Source organism: Chiloscyllium plagiosum, chromosome 44, assembly GCF_004010195.1.
Source record: "Chiloscyllium plagiosum isolate BGI_BamShark_2017 chromosome 44, ASM401019v2, whole genome shotgun sequence".
NCBI lineage: Eukaryota > Metazoa > Chordata > Chondrichthyes > Orectolobiformes > Hemiscylliidae > Chiloscyllium > Chiloscyllium plagiosum.
The window spans coordinates 1,352,503-1,373,089 of NC_057753.1; the positions used below are offsets into that span (position 1 = coordinate 1,352,503).

Consider the following 20,587-nt stretch of genomic DNA (forward strand, 5'->3'; position numbering starts at 1 on the left):
TCATGGTATTGATGACTTTTCGTCAAGATGGAAGTTAATCTGTTAAATTCAATGTCATTCTTTGTATAGGATTAACTATTTTTCAGTTAGATAAAAAGCATTACTATGCGCAGCTTCGCAGCATCTCAGCTACGAACGTAGTGGACTTGCAGAATGTCACACTGCTATTAGAATGTGTTATTACCTTAAGCACAGTGACAAATATGCTGGACAGCATACTGAGAATAAACAGGATGACGAAAGTAATGATGGATAATGAACTTTTGGTGTCTGCATCCACAGAATATTGAATAACTGTCTGACAGCAATATGGTCCACCATCAAAACATTTTCGAGGCTGAAACATTTGTCGACTTGCAATTATAATTCTTTGGCAGCTCACATGCATTTCGTGAGAATTGGTAAATAATCACTTAGACACCTATTATTTCCTCACTGGCTTCTTTTTGTCACAAGATATTTATACACTTTCACGGAAGTATGGACCTCCATTACTTTCATTATCATGATTATTTCACCTAATATTTTACTGCATTCTTTTTAAATTATATTGTCTGCATTAACTCCCTCTTCCTGAAGACAAAGTATTCTGGAAGAACCAGTTACAATGCCTATTTCTCTTCGGCCCAACCCCTTCATTATTCACTCTCTTGCGTTAAAAAGCACAAAGAAAACATTATTAGGTATTCCTTAAGCTTTCCATAATTTATTTTCATCCTCTAGGTGCTTTCCTAATTTTCTTTTTACTTTAATTACTTTGGATTCTTTAAATTCTGCTGTTGTGAGTATAAGAACATGGAAACATGCTAGCAGGAGTAGACAGTTCAGCCACTTGAGACTGATTCGCCATTCTAGATAGTATCGGATCATCTATTTCAGAATATTTTGCTATACATTCACATTTACAAAAATGTCATGAGCGTCAAAAATCAATCATACACTGTCATGCACATTCTGGATAAATCTCTCGTTATTCGATTACTTAAGAGTATTTGTGCAGTTTCATCAAACTATTTTCATCGGGCAGTATGACAATCTCACAAATTTGTAATCTGGATGTCTGTTGCAGTTCATTTGAAGGCAAGTGCAACTTGGATCTCCCTTGCATTCTCATTACAATCCACATAGTTACGTAACACTCACAGTGCTGAAAAACTTACATTGTGTTCTTATAATCAGTAACACAGCTTTGGAATAACAAATGCATAAACATTGTTCCTTATAATAACTCACTTGTAATAACATTCCAGCAGTAGAATGAAGGTTTTTGTATTCCATCTAAAATTACTTTATATTTTATTAATTATTATTATAAATCATAATTAATGCCAATATAATATCCGTCATCAATAAGTCTTGAATTCACAGCAGTATAGATAATGCAGAGAAATTAGAGCTCAAAGTATATTTAGGCAGTTGGAGTTTTCATTCAAAACAATCATGATCGCAGAAGTATCGTGCTTATCACAGGATAAATTATTTCACATAATGAATTCGAAGTTCACATCCAGGGTTTTAGTCTAACACTGCCATTTCAGTTTGAACTGATCTGATATCAACTCTCAGCAACCGCTGAAGCTAGCATCCATCTCATCGCAAAAGCAAATTAATTTAATTTAATCAATTCCAACTGATATCAGGTCTGCAGTGAATTGTATAAATTGGCATCGAGTAACCGAGGAACAGACTATGAAAAATGATTGGTTCAGATGGCAAGCAATTATTTCGGCACTGTAGAGCTCGATTGAGAACTTGGCAGGCAAATAAAAGGCAACTCCAGAACTGTATTTGCAGCTCTGCCTGATCCAAAACGAATGCTTCAAATAGCTGTCATAGCTTGGTGACTTTCACAGTTCACCAACTAACCAGAAGGTAAAGTCACGGATCCCTCAATAAATGAGATTTTTTTTCGCGTGAACACGTACTACAAACAAAAACGTAGCAGTTTGTATTGTCAACGAATCACACGAGATTATAGATATACAGATTCAATTTCAGTAGCTGCATCATTCTTCAGTTCGCAGGTAATGTCAAACATGAATAGATACCCTGCAACATGACTTAATGAATCCACTCTAGTTACTGACACCCACATCATTATGGACTTGCGGGACGGTATACAACACTGTGTTTCTCCAATATAATGAACCAGCCACTGTCCAACCAGATATCACATACAATGTTATGGATATTTTCCCACTCAAACACAGTCGCATGACCCGTTACACTGAACTGGCAATTGAAGATAATCTCTTCAATCACTAATCCAGCATGAACAGTTATCACATCACATTGGACAGAACTATTCACGCACAGATATGCCCGACAGCATGGAAAGATATCACCTTGAAGATTATGGCAGAATGCCGCACTCAGAGATACAATGTATTGAGAATGATTATCCCCTGTCATGTAACAGCTATAAGTGCTTAATGTCCAAAGTTTCATCACATTCACGAACAGGGGTCAGATATATATGTTCACCAAAGGCGATTACCTGAGCGTGCTATCTCACACCTGAACACTGTTGTCAGCTTTTGTGACCATGTAGACATTTCAGAACCACATTTATTTGCACTGTTACTTCATAAATTATTCAGAACATATATTTTACTAAACACTTAGATCAGAATAGTCAATTTGAAATTTGGGTCTTGTAGATTCGGAATGTTGCAAATGTTTAGCGAAAGACATTCTTCTCTCATTTTAAAATGTAGACTTTTTGGATGAAGAAGCATCGTGGATGCAAGAGAACCTAGACAGGAATTTGTCAACCAATTCATCAGATTGCTCCATTGGTTTCAGCTTATTGTGCGCTAAATTTCAGTAAGACACTTTATATAAAAAAGTGGATCTTGTAAATCAGTTACAAAAGCAGAAATTGCTAAAAAGGCTCAGCACATCTGTCAGCATCTGTGGAGAGAAATAAGATTTAACGTTTCGGATCGAGTGACCCTTCCTCATTGGTTCTAAAGAAGGTCACTCGAACAAAACGTTAACTCTGATTTCTGTGCAAAGACACTGCCAGACCTATTGATACTTGTAAAATGGTCTCTTTGGTACGCAGGTTCTAAATGCCACAATGTTATTATACCAACGATAGGATCAGCTAATTGATCATAAATTTGGATCCACTTACAATACTTCAAATAGATGTTTTCATTGTCTAGATGGACTCTGAATTCGCATGCTCTTAGTCAGGGCCAGCGTGCAGATTCTACATGGGTGATGTTATAAGCATAGAGCCTTGTGGCTGATGCAGTAATGATGCTGGGCGAGTATGAGTTGACATACTGTATCATTTGGAATGACTGGTTAAGTGAAGGTAAGGGTAGTCAGTTATGAATTTAACTGACAGAATTTTATTGGATGAGCACCATGATAGCAAAAGTAAAATCTGGATGTATCATAGGCCAGAATCACATAGGAGCAGAAGACTTAGTGAAAATAGGTTCAGAAGGGGTTACACCAACAGTGGTGGAAAAGAATGTGGAGGAATTTAAATACGTCAATAAGAATTTTATGAGGAAAGCATTAATGGACATTGTTTAATAGTTCAGTGTTGATGGATGAATGGGAACGCCTGCAAATTTGTTTGCCATTTAATTGCGTTTTGTGTCAATTTAATACTTCAACAAGTGGAAGATATATAACAGCCAACGAACGGGCTAAACAATAGCCTGAATGACATCACTTCTTTGAAAGCAGATAAAACAGAAGAGATGACAGTCATCTATCAGAGTGAGCAATTGGCTTAGAAATTCCGTTTAAGTAGGATGCCAAGTTAGAAATATAAGCAACTGCCAACACAGGATATGGCCAAAAGATCAATGATGCAGATGTGTGAAGAACCTGGGTTGTCGCCAGAATAAAAGACAATGATTTAGGTCTCTGCGCTGTTTGACTGCAGTTTTATGTCTTAGGACATATTAGACAAAGAGGAAAAATGTACGACTGTGAGAAGGTTATGTGTTATCAGTGTCGAAGTGGAATCTACTTTCGGAAGATAACCAGGATGGACTGCATGTATCCCTACTCTGGATGTAACACGAAATCTATAGACTAGGTTTGGACGTTTGTATAGTGGAAAACTTGGCAGGACTGGTTAAATGAAGGGAAGACAAACTTGGATGGCTGATTCGCATACTGAATAAGTTGGCATCACATCAACTTCAGTCATTTCGTATAACAATAGATACCACAATGACTCAGCTTAAAGGAAGAGTGCTGCCAAGAACGTCTAGGATAAGTGTGGCTTAGTCAGAGAGAACTGGAATGGGTCTGATGTTCTGCACGTGCTGCAGTGTTGGCGTTTCCAAAAAAAAAGATAGCACACACACTTTTATCAACGTCTAAGTGGTCTTTCTGAAAATATTATATATGCAAACCAAGAATAAGTAAGTCGAAGAGATTTCATTCTGCATTTATTGCAATCATTGGAGCCACATACGCACTTAAACATGGTTTGCTATTCCTTCAGTCGCGATATGAAACGTTTCAGGCGATCTTCAGAACGGTTACACTCACAAGACAAGGTTTTCCTTGCATTTCAGATTCTCAGCTTAATTATCTTTACAAAACATACAATTTCAAATTGTGGCTATTTTCTTTTTTGAAAATGTGTTCACTGATCAGAAATGTGACTGTTGCATGAAATGACTTAAAAAGTATTGGTTTGGTTGCTGAAAGAATTATTGCCATAACAACATTAATCCATCTAAGGAAAACTATTAGCCAATCACTGCAAGTTATGTGCAGGTTTTAACAATGTCACTTAGTACGACCGAAACATTAACTGATGTCAGTTTACCGTGAGACTTATTTGTACTTCTGATTAACTGTCGGCTGAGGGATGTGTGTCCCACTAAGCAGGAGTAAGTGGTGACACTGTTCCATTCCGCCGCTTTGACTCACAACCTGCTAGTCATGAAATTGGAATCATTCCCCTTCTCGCTATCTACGTAGGTCCAATACCTGGAATCTAAAATGTTGTCATTGGATATCCAGCCAATATAAATGTCAGCTGGATAAAAGCTGGTGGCTAGACACATCAGGGTCGCTAAATTCTCAGTGTCAATCTCGTCCGTCGATTGACGCAGGAGATAAACCTGAGGAGGACGCATTTGGCCGTCTGCAAAGAGAGTGATGTTTGTTTAACTGAGACTGCCTTATGTCTGCATCACAATTACACTGTCAGTTATATATGTGGTTGATAAAATATTTCCTATCTGTAACACAGTGCAAATATCTGTGAATGCTGCAGCATTTCAGGCCCCATGGTTTTCTGGTTTAATTCTTGGAACCAATCATATATTTTTCAAGGACTGCTTTTCGTGGTATGCAAATGATTCAATACTTATACTTCTTCACGCTTGTCATTATACATCTGCAGAAAAGCAGGGGCGATGGCTATTGGACTTCGCAGGAATCCTCACAGTGTTTTAAACAGCCCATTCAGCCAAGCCATTCCATAACCTCCCTACAAAGAGCATCCCTCCCACACCCACCCAGTAATGCCAGTCACCGCAAATACATATTTCCCATGGCCAATTCATCTTCGCTGCACATCCTTGGACTGTCGACAAAAACCGGAACATGCAAAGGAAGTCCACGCAGGCGTGAGGAGAATGGGAAAACTCCACACAGACAGTGCCTGAATTGAAAATAAATCCGAGGAGTGGTGCTGTGCAGCGGTGATGCTGCTGACTTCTGGCCATTTAATGTAACACATTCATGAATTGACAGGATTTGTTTCCGGTGGACTAGTGTATGAGTCAGACTGATCTCATAGTAACATAAACTTTTTTCTTAGAAAAAAATCACATACTGGATTGGAAAGTTTCACCCTGGGTTTTTCTCGCCATAGATTCTGCCAGTCCTGTTCGGTTTCTGTAGAACATTCTTTTTTATAATGTCAGATTTCTGAAATCGATTCTATTTTGTTCTCATTGCAGTATTATCCCCACTTACCAATTTCCTTCTTGATAGAGTTTTTCACTGGTGTTGGTAATTCACTATCTTCGACCGCGCACATATATTCAGCACCACTGTCCCACTCTGACGCCATGATTTTTAATTTCTCACAATGGTGAACTTTCTTCCATTCCAATCGGGATTTTCCATCTCGACCCCCTTTGTTCTCTCAGCCCCATTCACTTGCCAGAAATGTAGATGTTTTCTAAGTCGCGGTAAATGATTTTGCAAACAATGGTCGCCGTCTTTTGTGTCCAGATCTCGTCAAATGGAGATTTCAGTAGATTGACAGGAATGTCTGTCTGATGGCAATAACCTGAAAAGAGAAAGGAATGCATACTGTCAGGCTACAATATCGAAATCAATCCCAAAATGCTACAAATGTTGGGGAATAATTTTACTTACTGCATTCTGGTATCTGTTTTCTCAGATAGTTTCAGCTTAGTTAATTAGATACTATACCCTTCTGTTCGTGTTTATTGCATTCACTCTGACTATTACAGACGCAATTTCACTATTTGAAAATTGCTCTGCCTTGGGTATACTGAGGTCTAATTATCTTCCTTCGAGTATTGTGCACTTCAACTTTTTGCGGTCACTGATGCCAGAAGATATTTGGTACCACATGGACTGCATTTGTCAGAATTTGACACAATCTGAACAAAAACGTACAATAAGTGTCTCCTGTTCAAGAACTAAAATTATTTGCATTGTGTCCGACCACTAATGGAGAAATTCACCTGCTAGCATCCTGCATTTTGAATGATAGCTTCCTCTAAACTAACTTTTCTGCCCTATTTGCTCGACAAAGTCCTTAGATTGGAAAAAAAAAACTGGTCGTGAATTACTGCACAATTCACAAGCAGTCAAGAGCCCTGTCAAATGACGTTTTATTTTATTAAGTTAACTAGTCTTTGAAGAGTGTTGAGCAAGAAAACCTAAAATATTGTAAGCACATAACCTTCACAGCGCTATTCTGATAATGGGAATAACCAAAACTGGCAGTTATCAGTATCGTGATGACTTCAAAGGGACGCATAAGGCAGGGAATAACATGCTTTTAGATTTCTTAAAGCCAAATGGTCACACTTAACACAGTAATACTTACTTTCTTTATGCAGAACTAAAACTACAAATGAAAAGAAGGTTCCTGAAATTTCGGCTTGCGTTATTACCTTAAATATTAGTACCTTTACTACATTCGCAGAACCAGTTATCTCTGAACGTTCCAATACCTCTTCCGTGTCAATTGTGCAGTTCCAGTGGCATGATTTCATTTTGTATGCATACTATAAATCTTATGCAGTTCTTCAAATATGCCAGTGCCTCTGTCAGGTTGCCTGGGCGAGGAAAGTATTGCAGAAAATACTCCCGTGTTGATTAATACTACTGTCTCACATTCCAAACCCTGTGGCATAAATGCTTGCTTTTCTTCTGACCGTTCTAAGTTAGTTTTGTCCACTTAATCTCTATTAAACCAAGCAGATTGTTAACATCGCTTTGTCGATTGGCCACCTGAGTTCAGTTGCGCTATATTACCATTTCTTCATTAAATAAGTGGGTCATATTTTACGTTACAAAGATCTGCTCTATCTGAAGAATCTTGTTGATAATTGCTTCAAAAATACTTTTCAGTAATAGAACTGCATGATAGAGGGGGAATAGTATTTGAAAATAAAACCTAATCAGAATGAAATTAATCATCTCCGCGTGTTATAAACAGAAATTGGAGTTTTATCAATGACTTTTAAAACCAGCAATTTAAGAATGTCCTGTGCGCGGCTGAGATGATTTTAACAGGGACACCTTTGCAGTGAAGTTCAGAATTGAGAACTATCACATTTTCAAATGAATGTCTTCCACGACAGTTGAGAAGAAAGTGGAATTTACAAAGAGATCTGGGTGTTCTTGTACACCAGTCAATGAAGGTACAAAGAGATCTGGGTGTTCTTGTACACCAATCAATGAAGGTAAGCATGCAGGTAGTGAAGAAAGCTAATAGCATGCTGGCATTCATAACAAGAGAGATTGAGTATAGAAGCAAAGAGGTTTTTCTGCAGCTGTACAGGGCACGGGTGAGACCACACCTGGAGTATTGCGTGCAGTTCTGGTCTCCGAATTTAAGGAAAGACATTCTGGCTATTGAGGGAGTGCAGCGTAGGTTCATGAGGTCAATTCCTGGAATGGCGGGACTACCTTACGCTGAAAGACTGGAGCGACTGGGCTTGTATACCCTTGAGTTTAGAAGACTGAGAAGGGATCTGATTGAGTCATATAAGATTATTAAAGGATTGGACACTCTGGAGGCAGGAAACATGTTTCCGTTGATGGGTGAGTGCTGAACCAGAGAACACAGCTTAAAAATACGGGGTAGCCCATTTAGGACAGAGATGAGGAGAAACTTCTTCACCAAGAGAGTGTTGGCTGTGTGGAATGCTCTGCCCCAGAGGGCAGTGGAGACACAATCTCTGGATTCATTTAAGAAAGAGTTGGATAGAGCTCTCAAGGATTGTGGAATCAAGGGTTATGGAGATAAGGCAGGAACAGGATACTGATTAAGGATGATCAGCCATGATCATATTGAATGGTGGTGCACGCTCGAAGGGCAGAATGGCCTACTCCTGCGCCTATTGTCTATTGTCTATTTCATATTGATACACAGACAGTATTGGTAGGCAAGCTTCCTTGAGATATCTTACCTGAACTGATAAATCTTCGTGAATCAGTAAGAGAAAAATGCAAATGTATAAGACTCCCTTTCTTCGCAGCTCTTTGGAGAAGCGCTATTATGTTAATTTTCAACAAGATTCCTCAGATGGAAGACAAAACAAAGGGACTGTACAGAACCCAGATAAGTTATTCTGGTGTAACTTCCACAGAATCCTTGGCCGAGCTAAAGTAACGCTCCTCCAATAGTGTTCTATTTCAGTACATTGGTGCTCACGAAACGGATTTTATCATGTTTAGTGTTTGTGACAGAACCACTAACAGTGTTTGATGGGATGTATCTTTCTTCTTTTTAAATGTTGTATGTGATTCTCTGGCATCCTTTTGTCAATCATTTGGTGTTTCACACAAGTCTACGCAATAATTATTCGCTAGTGAATGACCAGAAATTGATCATAGTCCTTTATCATTTCCCTTGGTCACAACCCGTGCATCAGCGATCAGTGTTGCAAAGTAATGTATTGCTACTCGTTTCTTTAATGTCATGAACGGGCTTTTGTGCGGCCCGAAAGACATTCGGGTGAGATTCAGGTACTAAAAAGACAGCAGGAATTAAAGCCAGTTCAGTAGATTTTATGAGTTATTCTCGTCAATAACAGAATCATTTGTCTGTTCCTTTGACATCCAGGGTTAGAGGACAAAAGAATGTAATCCTTGAAATGTCCAATGTTATTCACGCGCATTAGTCCAACTTTCCGAGAAATGCTTGTATTTCTGTGTACCTTTTAGTTAACTGTCAGCAATCACTCAAGCTAGACTCAAAAGAGCAGCATGAAGCAGTGACTGAAGCAAACAAAGCACAAAATCTTGTCGACACAATCTTCCTCTCACCATCATTCATTGTTGTTTAAAGACAGTACTCCTTCAAGACTTAATCGTGCAATGAAGCTCTTTAACTTCATATAAATTTTTAGTTAATTTATTTCTCTCGTCAACCTATTCAAACAATCCAATGCACAACTCTGTAGCATGTGGGAAATAAACGCGGGCCTCTTGGGCCAGGGTGCAGACACGACGAATGTGCCACCAGAGGGCCCCTCCATTCTTATGCCAACAAGTTTCACACTGATTGAGGATGCACGCTTTTATGGATATTATTGCTTATCCTGTTTACCTCCCAACCATGCACAGTGTGTTAAAGTTATTTCATTCCAAGAGGTCTTATGCATGTTAAAGTTGCTGGAACATTGGAAAGTTAGGACACGGTTTCATGTTGTATTAATATTGACCACAAAGCTTTAATTGTGAGAATGGTAGCTAAAACACTGTCCTTACCTTTCGGGTTTCCGATAACACTTTTCACAGTGGACTGTGAAGGTGGATGCGAGGCAGTACAGGTGTATTTTACTCCGCTCTTCCATTCTACTGCAGGTAAAACGAGGAGGCTCCGTGCACTGAAGGTCAGGTCCTGTTCCAGAGCAGTGGGGAAATTTGTGATGTTTGCGCTTTGAGAAGCTCCATCTTTCTCCCAGAAAACGCGTATTTTGTCGGGATAGAATCCTCTAATCAAACATGTCAGAGTAGCAGAGCTGCCATTTTGAATCTCTTCTGGTGATGGTGGCAGGAGGTGGAGATGTTGCTTCACTGGTTTGACTGTAATAGAATTACCGACAATTTTACTATGTCCTCTTTGGTAAACTGACATGCACAAATGGATATCTTTTGTTACCAACCTCTTGCCATTTTGGTTCGTTTTGGTATTGGGGTCGATGATTGTTCCTGTTTGCGGAGCATGTTTATTCCACCCCACTCTGCCACTCATCCACGCTGCTGGTCAAGCGGCTGATGGTCAGATATTGGGGTTCATTATCGGTTTCAGTTTGAACGCCTTCATTCCGTAACTCTCCATTCACCATCCAAGAAATGATTACCCCAGCTGAAACTGTAGACAGAACTTCGCAAACCAGAGTGGCACTTTTATTGATCCAGATTTCTTCAACCAAAGGGTTCCTTAGTAATACAGCCATCTCTGCTAGTGAGAAATCAGAGTTTCAGCTTCTGTTTCATGTTCATTAATATTGTAAACAGGATTGTAAGACATGGGCGTAATGTCAAAATCAGTGACAGGAGATGGAATGATAAAATGCGAACGCCTGTCTCACACATAAAGAAAAATACAATTTGAAGCGCCATTGCTTCTGTCCACGTCAGTTAATTTGCGTTATAACTTGTATAAGCTAATAAAATTAAGACAGAGATCAAACAAAAGAAAAGTGAGAGAAACATTTTGAGGAATGAAGATATTGAGTTGGATTCATGCGGTGAGCAGTACAGAAATAAACAGAGAAACAATCAGCAGGAAAGCAAAGGCATACAGATCCAAAAGGACGCACATATAAATGCAGATAAAGATCTGCAGGAAGACAGATGCAGGAACAGGTAAACTGAGATAGTCAGATGAAAATATATGGACATAATGGTGGAGAATGGGAACTTGAGACGACAGATCGAAGAGGACAGCCAGAAAGTGAGGGAGAGGGTCAGACAGTGCCAACGGAAAGAAGATGAAATTGAGGCAGAGATACTAACAGGTGCAAAGAAGCACAAGGAGCTACCGACAATGAATCACAACGAGTGATTTAAATCTGCAGAAAAAGGAAAATAAAAGAATACATATTTTCGAGAAGGAGAGAAACAGAGAAACGGAGAAACAGAGATATGGCGAGTGAAGAGAATGATGAAGTGACAGAACGGGAACGATCAGAGGAAGCAGAGACAAACAGATGGATAGACAGAGACAGAGGCAGTAATAAAAGAGAGTGAGAGAGCAAGATAGAGAGGGAACGACAGAGAAAATTTGCCATATCGTGGGGGTCGATGCATTTTAAGCATGTAAGAACTTTGAAGTCATTATCCCTGAGACGTCATTGAAAGTACTGTCCAAGAAAACCATTTGTCTCGTCCTTATGACAATCTATATAAGGAATGCTTCAATAAAGCCTATCGTTGCATGTTTGTTGTCTCTGTCGATTCCGATCCAATAAGAAATCTCTGTCTCTCTTCCACCAGATTCACCTGTCTCTCCCCTTAGCTTCTCTGAATATCGTCCACCGAATTCATCAATCCTACAATTGCTTGGTAGCACACAGCAGCAGAAAACACTAAATATTTATTTTATGTCTAACTTCACCTTTTCTCAACGCTCAGCTTACGAACTGTTCAAACATTTAGTAATGAATTTGCACAATCTTGAAAATGTATTCCTGGTCAATCTACGACTTTCTACCTTTGGGCCTTCTAATGGTCTTCTCCCAGTGTCTTAATCACACTGATCTAACCCGGACCACTTGTGTGTTTTGTGACCTACATTTTCTTTCCACATCCCTCGATTTCAGAATTCCCTTAGTTGTCCTCACTTTCTCAATAGCTTCAATCAACTCTAACTCTAATATTTCCTCGAGCTCAAATGTTCTGAGAAACATGTATTGATGCACTGGATTCTGGAGAATTCCTGATTTTAACTATCCCAAGTCTAATCTATGAACTTCAAGCGTCTTCCCCTCTTTTCTCCTCTTCCCCTCTTTTTAGTCTTTGTGCACTTATTAAAGCATGCCTTTGGATTGACAAAATTAGCCCTATCTCAAAATATTAATGATCTATTGAAAATAATCTGTTTTACATTTCCTTCTAACAAGGCAATTTTATCTCTTATAATTATTCGGAAATAAATTTGAACAAGCTTTTCTTTAAGAAGTTTAATTTTGGTTTTGGTAAGTCAAAAGAAATGTATTTGCACACCAAAGAGCAAAGGAATCTGGAGCCCTTGTTCATATACTTGAGGGAGCAAGGTTACTTTCGTACTGAAGTAGAAGCTCCACCATATAGAAACATGCAAACATAGAAAATAGGAGCAAGAGGAGGCCATTAGTCTCTTCGAGCCTGTTCCAACTTTCCTCAGGACCCTGGCTCAATGGCATAATCCTGCTTTCTCCACATAACTTCTGATCCCATTTGCGCCAAGTGCATTTCCCTCCGCCTTTTGATTACATTCAATGTTTCGGTATCAACTACTTCCTCTGGTAATGAATTCCACAGGCTCACCTCTCTTTGGGTGAAGAAAGGTCGCCTCACCTCCGTCCTAAGTGGACCAACTCGAAAACTCAGACTCTAACCCTGGTTCTCGCTAACAGGTTATAAAGGTTGGCAGCACACAAAGATCAACTTCCAGCTATGATTTTCAATCACTGTTGTCAAACGATCATAGGGGAGTAGAAATGTGCAGTAAAAGACTATTATACAATGGACATCCAATTCGCCAGTCCCATGACATCTTGCTTTTTTGCCCCAAACTTAGCTCTCAATATGTTTCCCATCTTGCTGTTGCAAAAAGTACACAGGGCAGTTCTGTATTGAATTCTTTGAACCAAACAACTTCGGAAAAGTGTGAGGTGATTCATTTTTGAAGGAGTAACAGGAATGCTGAGTACATAGAACATAGGACATAGAAAAATTCAGCGTAGGACAGGCCCTTCAGCCCTCAATGTTGCGTCGACTTGTGAATTATTCTCAGCTCAGCCCCCTACACTATTCCATCATCATCCATGTGCTTACCCAAGGATTGTTTGAATCTCCCTAATGTGCCTAAGTTAACTACGTTGGCAGGTTGGGCATTCCACGCCCGTACCACTGTCTGAGTACAGAACCTGTTTCTGACATCTGTCTTAAATCTATCACTCTCAATTTGTAGTTATGCTCCCTCGTACAAGCTGACGTCATCATCCTTGGAAAAAGACTTTCACTGTCTACACTCTCTAATCCTCTGATCAACTTGTATGTCTCTGTCAAGTCTCTGTTAGCCTTCATCTTTTCAATGAGAACACACTCAAATCTCTTAGCCTTTCCGCATAAGAGCTTCCCTCCAGACCGGGCAACATTCTGCTAAATCTCCTCTGAAACTTTTCCAATGCTTCCACATCCTTCCCAAAATATGGCGACCAGAATTGTACACAATATTCCAAGTGTGGCCACACTAGCATTTTGTATAGTTGCAGCATGACATTGCAGCTCCGGAACTCAATCCCTTTATCAATTAAACCTAACATGCCATATGCCTTCTTAACAGCACTATCAACCTTCGTGGCAAGTTTCAGGGATTTATGTACTTAGACTCCAAGATCACCCTGCACATCGACACTATCAAGAATCTTTCCATTGTCCCAGTACTCTGCCTTCCTGTTATTCTTCTGTAAGTGAATCACCTCATATTTAGCTGCATTAAACTCACAATCGCCACCAATCTCAGCCCAATTCTGAAGTTTATGCAAATCCCCTGCAACCTGTAACATTCTTCGAAATTGTCCACTACTCCACTTACTTTAGTCCCATCTGCAAATTTACTAATTCATACATCTATGCCTGTGTCTAAGTTATTCATAAAAATGACAAACAGCAGTGGTCCCAAAGCCGATCCTTGTGGCACACCACTAGTAACCGGACTCCAGGCTGAACATTTTCCATCAAGCACCACTTGCTGCCTTCTTTCAGAAAGCCAGTTTTTAATCCAAACTGCTAAATCACCCTCAATCCCATGTCTCTGCATTTTCTCCAACAGCCTACCATGTGTAACCTTATCAAAGGCTTTACTGAATTCCATGTACACAAGGTAAACTTCCCTACCCTCATCTACATGCTTGTTCACCTTCGCAAAAACCTCAATGAGGTTTGTGAGACACAACCTGCCCTTGACGAAACCATGTTGACTAACTGAAATCAAATTGTTGCTTGCTAGATTATAGATGAATCCTATCTCTTATAAGCCTTTCCAAAGCCTTTAAAACAACAGAGGTAAGGCTCGCTGGTCTATAATTACCTGGGTCATCTCTATTGCCCTTCTTGTCAAAAGGCCAACATTTGCAATCCTCCAGTCCTTTAGTACTAAACCTGAAGACATAAATATCAAAGCCAAAGGATCCACTATCCCTTCCGTAGCTTCCCAGAGAATCCTCAGATAAATCCCATCCGGCCCAGGGTACCTTGCTATTTTCACTCCTTTTAGAATTGATAACACCTCTTCATAACTAAACTCCATACTTTCTAGTCTAATATCTCGCATCTCATTCTTCTCCTCCACAATATTCTCCTTTTCCTGAGCAAAAACCAATGAGGAATGTTCGTTTAGAACTTCTCCGATCTCCACAGAGTCCACATTCAACTTCCCACTTCTGGTTTTCACTGGCCCTATTCCTACCAGAGTCAACCTTTTGTTCCTCACATACGTATAGAAAGCTTTAGGGCTCTCCTTTATTCTATTTGCTAAAGACTGCTCGTGTCCTCTCTTTGCTCCTAGCTGACCTATATCCTTCCTAGCTGACCTATAACTCTCCATCGCCTCATCTGAACCATATTGTCTCATCAATGCATAAGCCTCATGCTTCTGCTTAACAAGAGATGCAATTTCTGAAGTAAATCACGGTTCCCTTACCTTATCACTTCCTCCCTGCCTGACATAGACATGCCTATCAAGCACTCGCAAAATGTGTTCCTTAAACCAGCTCTACATTTCCATTGTCCCCATCCGCTGCATGTTTCTACCCTATTCTATACAACCTAATTCTTGCCTAATCGCATTGTAATTGCCCTTGTTCCATCCATCACTCTTCACCAGCGTCATGTACCTATCCCTTTCCATCGCTGAACTAAATGTAACTGAAGTATAGTCACTCTCTCAAAAGTGCTCATCTACAACTAAATCAAACATCTAGCCTGGTTTCTTACCAAGCAGCTGTTTCAGAACCATGAGGTTATGCTGCAGCTGTACAAATCTCTGGTGCGGCCACATTTGGAGTGTTGCATTCAGTTCTGGTAACCGCATTATGGGAAGGATGTGGAAGCTTTGGAAAGGCTTCATGGGAGATTTACTAGGATGTTGCCTGGTATGGAGCAAAGGATCTATGAGGAAAGAATAAGGGACTTGAGGCTATTTTCGTTAGAGAGAAGAAGGCTGAGAGGCGAATATATTGAGACATTTCAGATAATATAAGTATTAGATATGTTGGACAGTGAGAACCGTTTTCGTCGGATGGCGATGGCTATCACGAAGGGACAAAGCTTTAAATTGAGGGGTGATAGATATAAGACAAATATCAGAGGTAGCTTCTTTACTCATAGAGATGTAGGGGCGTGGAACGCAGAGCCTGCAGCATTAGGAGACTAGCCAATCTTAAGGTCATTTAAATGGTCATTGGATAGGTATATGGACGAGAATGGAATCGTGTAGGTTAGATGGGTTTCAGATTGGTTCCACAGGTCGGCACAATAACGAGGGCTGAAGTGCTTGTACTGCACTGTGATGTTCGCTGTTCTACCTATCTCTATTGCAAAAGGACATCACTTAATATCTTCCTTTATTTAGAAGGTTTTGTTTTCAAAAATTCCCTTGTGTTCCCAATAGACACAAGTGTGTTTCTTTCTATTCAGTTTTTGATTTGTCCTCATAACTTTATAGCATTCCTGTCATGGACAGATACTACATTTTCTTTCACCTAAACAAAACCTATTGCCACCAATGCAACCATCAGACCAGACTGTTCACAACCATCAACAAGACCACCTGCTTGTTCCTGCAACTAACCCCTCTCTCCGAAAATCACTCATCTGACTTGCAACCATCACCACCAAGCTCATCAAAGGTATCTTAGATTTTTCCACCATTTTTCATGCTCAAATCTTCAAATTCTTAGAAGCAAATTTAATGTGAACTCTGTTGCCCATATCCTAATTTACACTTCTTGTTCACCAATCACTGTATTATCTCAAAGTCAGACAATACTTTCAAATTAAATTTCTTTTCCAATTGTTCAAATTCAGACATAGCCACATTACTACTATTACAACGGTCCGAGATAGCTTGTTGTACTGTTACATTGCTGACTTCTTATTAATCCCGAACGTCTATCACTACTCAGCAGTCACGTCATACATGACATCAGAAAATATCGCTTGTGAAATTTTACAATGAAATAATACACCACAGTGGCAGCTATTCACCCGCTTACTAATTATCCAGTTTATTGTATTCTTCCGTCCTTTCACACATGAGCACTGTCCCACGGTCTTCATCAACACACTGTCAACAAACCGCACCATTTTTAATGAAAAATTAGATATCACCATGCTGCAATACCTTGCACAGCAATGACTATCCATATTGGTCTTGCTAACATCATGCACCTACATAATAACTGACTGCACCTGCAACTCATGCATGTGTTTATGTCCTCTCAATCATGCAGTGTGTGCAAACAGTAGTTTTGTGATGCTCTTCGACAAGTATCACAGTTACATTGGCTTGAATTAACATTAACGACATCCAATTCGATGCTCAGCACATGCCAAGGCCAATTGCTCACAAAACTGCTCTTAGCCTTCTTCACTATCCTTATTGCAAGTGATATGGATTAGATGCGTGCAAATGGCATAGAACAGATGGTAGGAAGCCTGCAAAACTGTAACAATTCGTTCGCAACCCTACTTGCATAACTAAAAGAGGTGAAAAGAGTCAGAGATTACTTATAGTGTGGAAACAGGCCCTTCGGCCTAACAAGTCCACACTGACTCTCCGAAGAGCAATCCACCCAGACCCATTCCCCTGCACCTAACACTATGGGCAATTTATCATGGCCAATTTACCTAACCTGCACATTTTTGGACTGTGGGAGGAAATTGGAGCACCCGGAGGAAACACATGCAGACATGGGGAGAATGTGCAAACTCCACACAGACAGTTGCCTGACGCGGGAATCGAACCCGGGTCTCTGGCGCTGCGAGGCAGCAGTGCCACCGCACCGCCCAGTCATGTCTGACTTGGAACATATTCTGTCTCTTTCTTTCCACAAATGCTTCCAGAAAGGTTGATTTTCTTTAGAATTTGCTGTTCTTATTTTATGAAAGGGTCCCGTGGAATGGGTTTGAGTAAAGTTGAGAAATTATAATTCAAGAATGATTTATGGGAGCGGTGTTCGGGTCACCCATACGATAGGGGGAGCATAAAAGAAGACAATATAAGAGCTTGTCAGAAAATCACGACAATCATTATGGGGGGTATTATCTGTAAAGTAACTGTGCAAGTCATATGTGTAACGATAGCCTCCGTGTGGAGATCGTGAAAAGATTTGGGAACCATTCATTCGATTCGCACGTTCCTGACCTGTATTGAACCTCCTGCAATGTTGGAATGAGATAGGATTAATTTGTTACCTCGTTGTGAAGGCGCCCACAGGGATTAGCAACATTAATATGATTCATTTTACATTCAAATGCGGGAGACAAAATTGTTTTATTTTTTAAAAAAGATATTATGAGGGCACTAAATCAGAGTAGGCTGAAATGAATTGGAAAATCAGATTAGAGGAGAATTTAATCGTGTTATAGTGGCAGGCATGTAAGGAGACATTTCAGATCACATAAATAGGCACATTCAAAAGAGTGAGGAAAGTTCCAAAATTTGGACCTGCTATCTTTTTAAGATAATATCAATATTAAGCAAAATGGATGTGATTGTGTGTAAATGCATGGTAAGTCAGAAAATTGGGCAGAATATTAACATTTAGGGAAACACAAGATCTGAAAATTAATGATTATTGAATCATCAAATTATGATATGAAGCTCACCAGAGAGCTTAAATTTCTGTAAGTAATATACAAAGTGAACATCGGTCATGCAGAAAGTGAATATGGACAAATCGTGTTGTAAAACATAGGAGACAGAAAATGAATAGAACAATTATTTTGCATCAGTTTTCACGATACGGGATATAACCAGAAACAGCAATGAATCATCAACTGAATGGAAAGACAAAAGCAGGGAAATGAAATGCAACAGAGAAAGGGTACTGAGTAAATAGCTGCAGCTTCGGGCTGACACCTGCCAATCCCCTCATGGCATCATCCCTGCTTCTGAGCAGAAATTATGGATAACAGCTTAGAAGATCAAAGCGAATCTGATAGACGGAAGTCGTTTAGATTAAAAGCAACAGATAGAAGTCATTATCATTTTTTTTTAGCTGTTAAGCAAAAGAGGAGTCGATATGCTTTGAATTGGTGGTTGTTTCGGTGAGGCAAGTTACTTTTTGAGCTCAACGTTAGAGCTTGCCAGTACTCTACAAAGTATCAAATGAAATTCCAATACGTCTTTTTAAATCAGTACAAAATGGTGCAAAGTATAAATCTCAACACTTTTTCACAGTTCAGCGTTCGACTCCAGCCACGAGTTTGCATACTGTGATTTCAAAGCTTGTACCAGAGATTCTCTAGAACATTGACTGGCATGTGGAAACAAGTACATGAGGAATACTTGAAAACTGAGTTTTCTTTGATCAAAGAACTGTAATTATTGACTCACATAATACGTGTTTAAAATTATGAAGAGGTGGGAAGCTTTCCCATCGAGACAGATAGCTTCGACAGGTTGCTGAATCTGGAAACAAGAGCCATGCATTCAAGTTTAAATGTAAAATCGTTCGTGGAGGGGCAGAAGGCACATTTTGCTAGGCAGGATTGTGATGCTGTGGAATCTTTTCCCAGGATTGTAGTTTAATATCGTGAAATTTCATCCGAAGAGTAACGATTAAAACTTATGACGTGAAGTCTTAATTTTGTTTTGCTCTACTCAGTTCCTGCTAACGTTGTTGAGCACTTCCAGAGTATTCTAATTGGCCATTTTTAATGGCAAATTTTCAACAGCCACGCATGCTGTTTGTCTTGTGGAGATGGGGTGGAGGAACAGGGGAGTTCTTGACGCTGCTTGGCTGAAATTGGGTAACATATAATGCCTTCACGATTATATTATATTCATGTCTTCACGTGAACAAGTAATAAGAGTAGGACGCTCTGCGTTACTAGCCTTACTCCACCATCCTCTAATAGTATGGCTGATCTAATTTTAATCTTAACTCTACATGCCTCCATACCGAATGATCCCCCATCCTCTTGCAATCAAGAATTCATTACCTTTTCCTTACAAATACTTAGAAATAATCAGCGTCCTCTGCCATTGTAGAAGAGAAATTGAAGGATGCACAGGTGTCTTAGTAATTATTTCCCCTTCATTTCTGTCTTAAATGGGGCAGCCCCTGTGTTAAAACGATGACTCCTTCTTTCTAGAATCTCTCACAAGAGGAAATAACCGTTTGACATCGACCCAATCAATTTCCCTCAGCACTTTATATGTTTAACTTACGTTACCTCTGACTCTCCTTAATTCCAGAAGGTACAGACCTGGCATTTTCATAAGGCAATGATCTCTTCCTTTATATTATCATTCTCCATAAATACAGTTACAAGAACACTGCATATCAGATTTGATCTGACCAATGCCCGGCATAACTGAAACATAACCTCGCGACTGTTGCAGTAAATTCCCATCACAATGAATCATAACATTCCGTTAACTTTCGTGATTAGTCTCTGTAACTAGGCATCAACGTTCTGTGGTTTATCATAATTGTGAGAAAGTACAGAGCTATGACAGCCAGATCTCTCTGCACGTCAGAACTCTGTACTTTCTCACAATTATGATAATATGCTTTATTATTAATTAAGTAGTCCTAAGTTTTATTTTGGAACGTAATGTTTCATGGTATGGTATTAGCTTATTATTAGTTGAGTTTCTCTTCAATAATGACTTATGAATTAAGTATAGTTTGAAAACCAACATTTCAGCCAATTTGATCTCATTGGTGGTTTCCAGTTTTTCAAGAGAATATTTTGAAACCACTCAAGGAATTTTGAGACATGTTGACTTTCTCCTTTCATATTGTCTCGTATTTGAATAATTCTGATCTTTTCATATCATTATCAAGTTAGTTTATACTGCATTTGAATGAACATTCACCAGGCGTTAGGCTTTTACATAACGAATTCATCCTACTAACTGTATGCCCGACTATGT

At 39.5% G+C, this 20,587-nt stretch overlaps 1 pseudogene; it reads right to left on the reverse strand.

The window, feature by feature from the left end:
- Positions 1-4,748: 4,748 nt before the first annotated feature.
- Positions 4,749-10,667, reverse strand: LOC122543450 (annotated as a pseudogene).
- Positions 10,668-20,587: the final 9,920 nt, after the last annotated feature.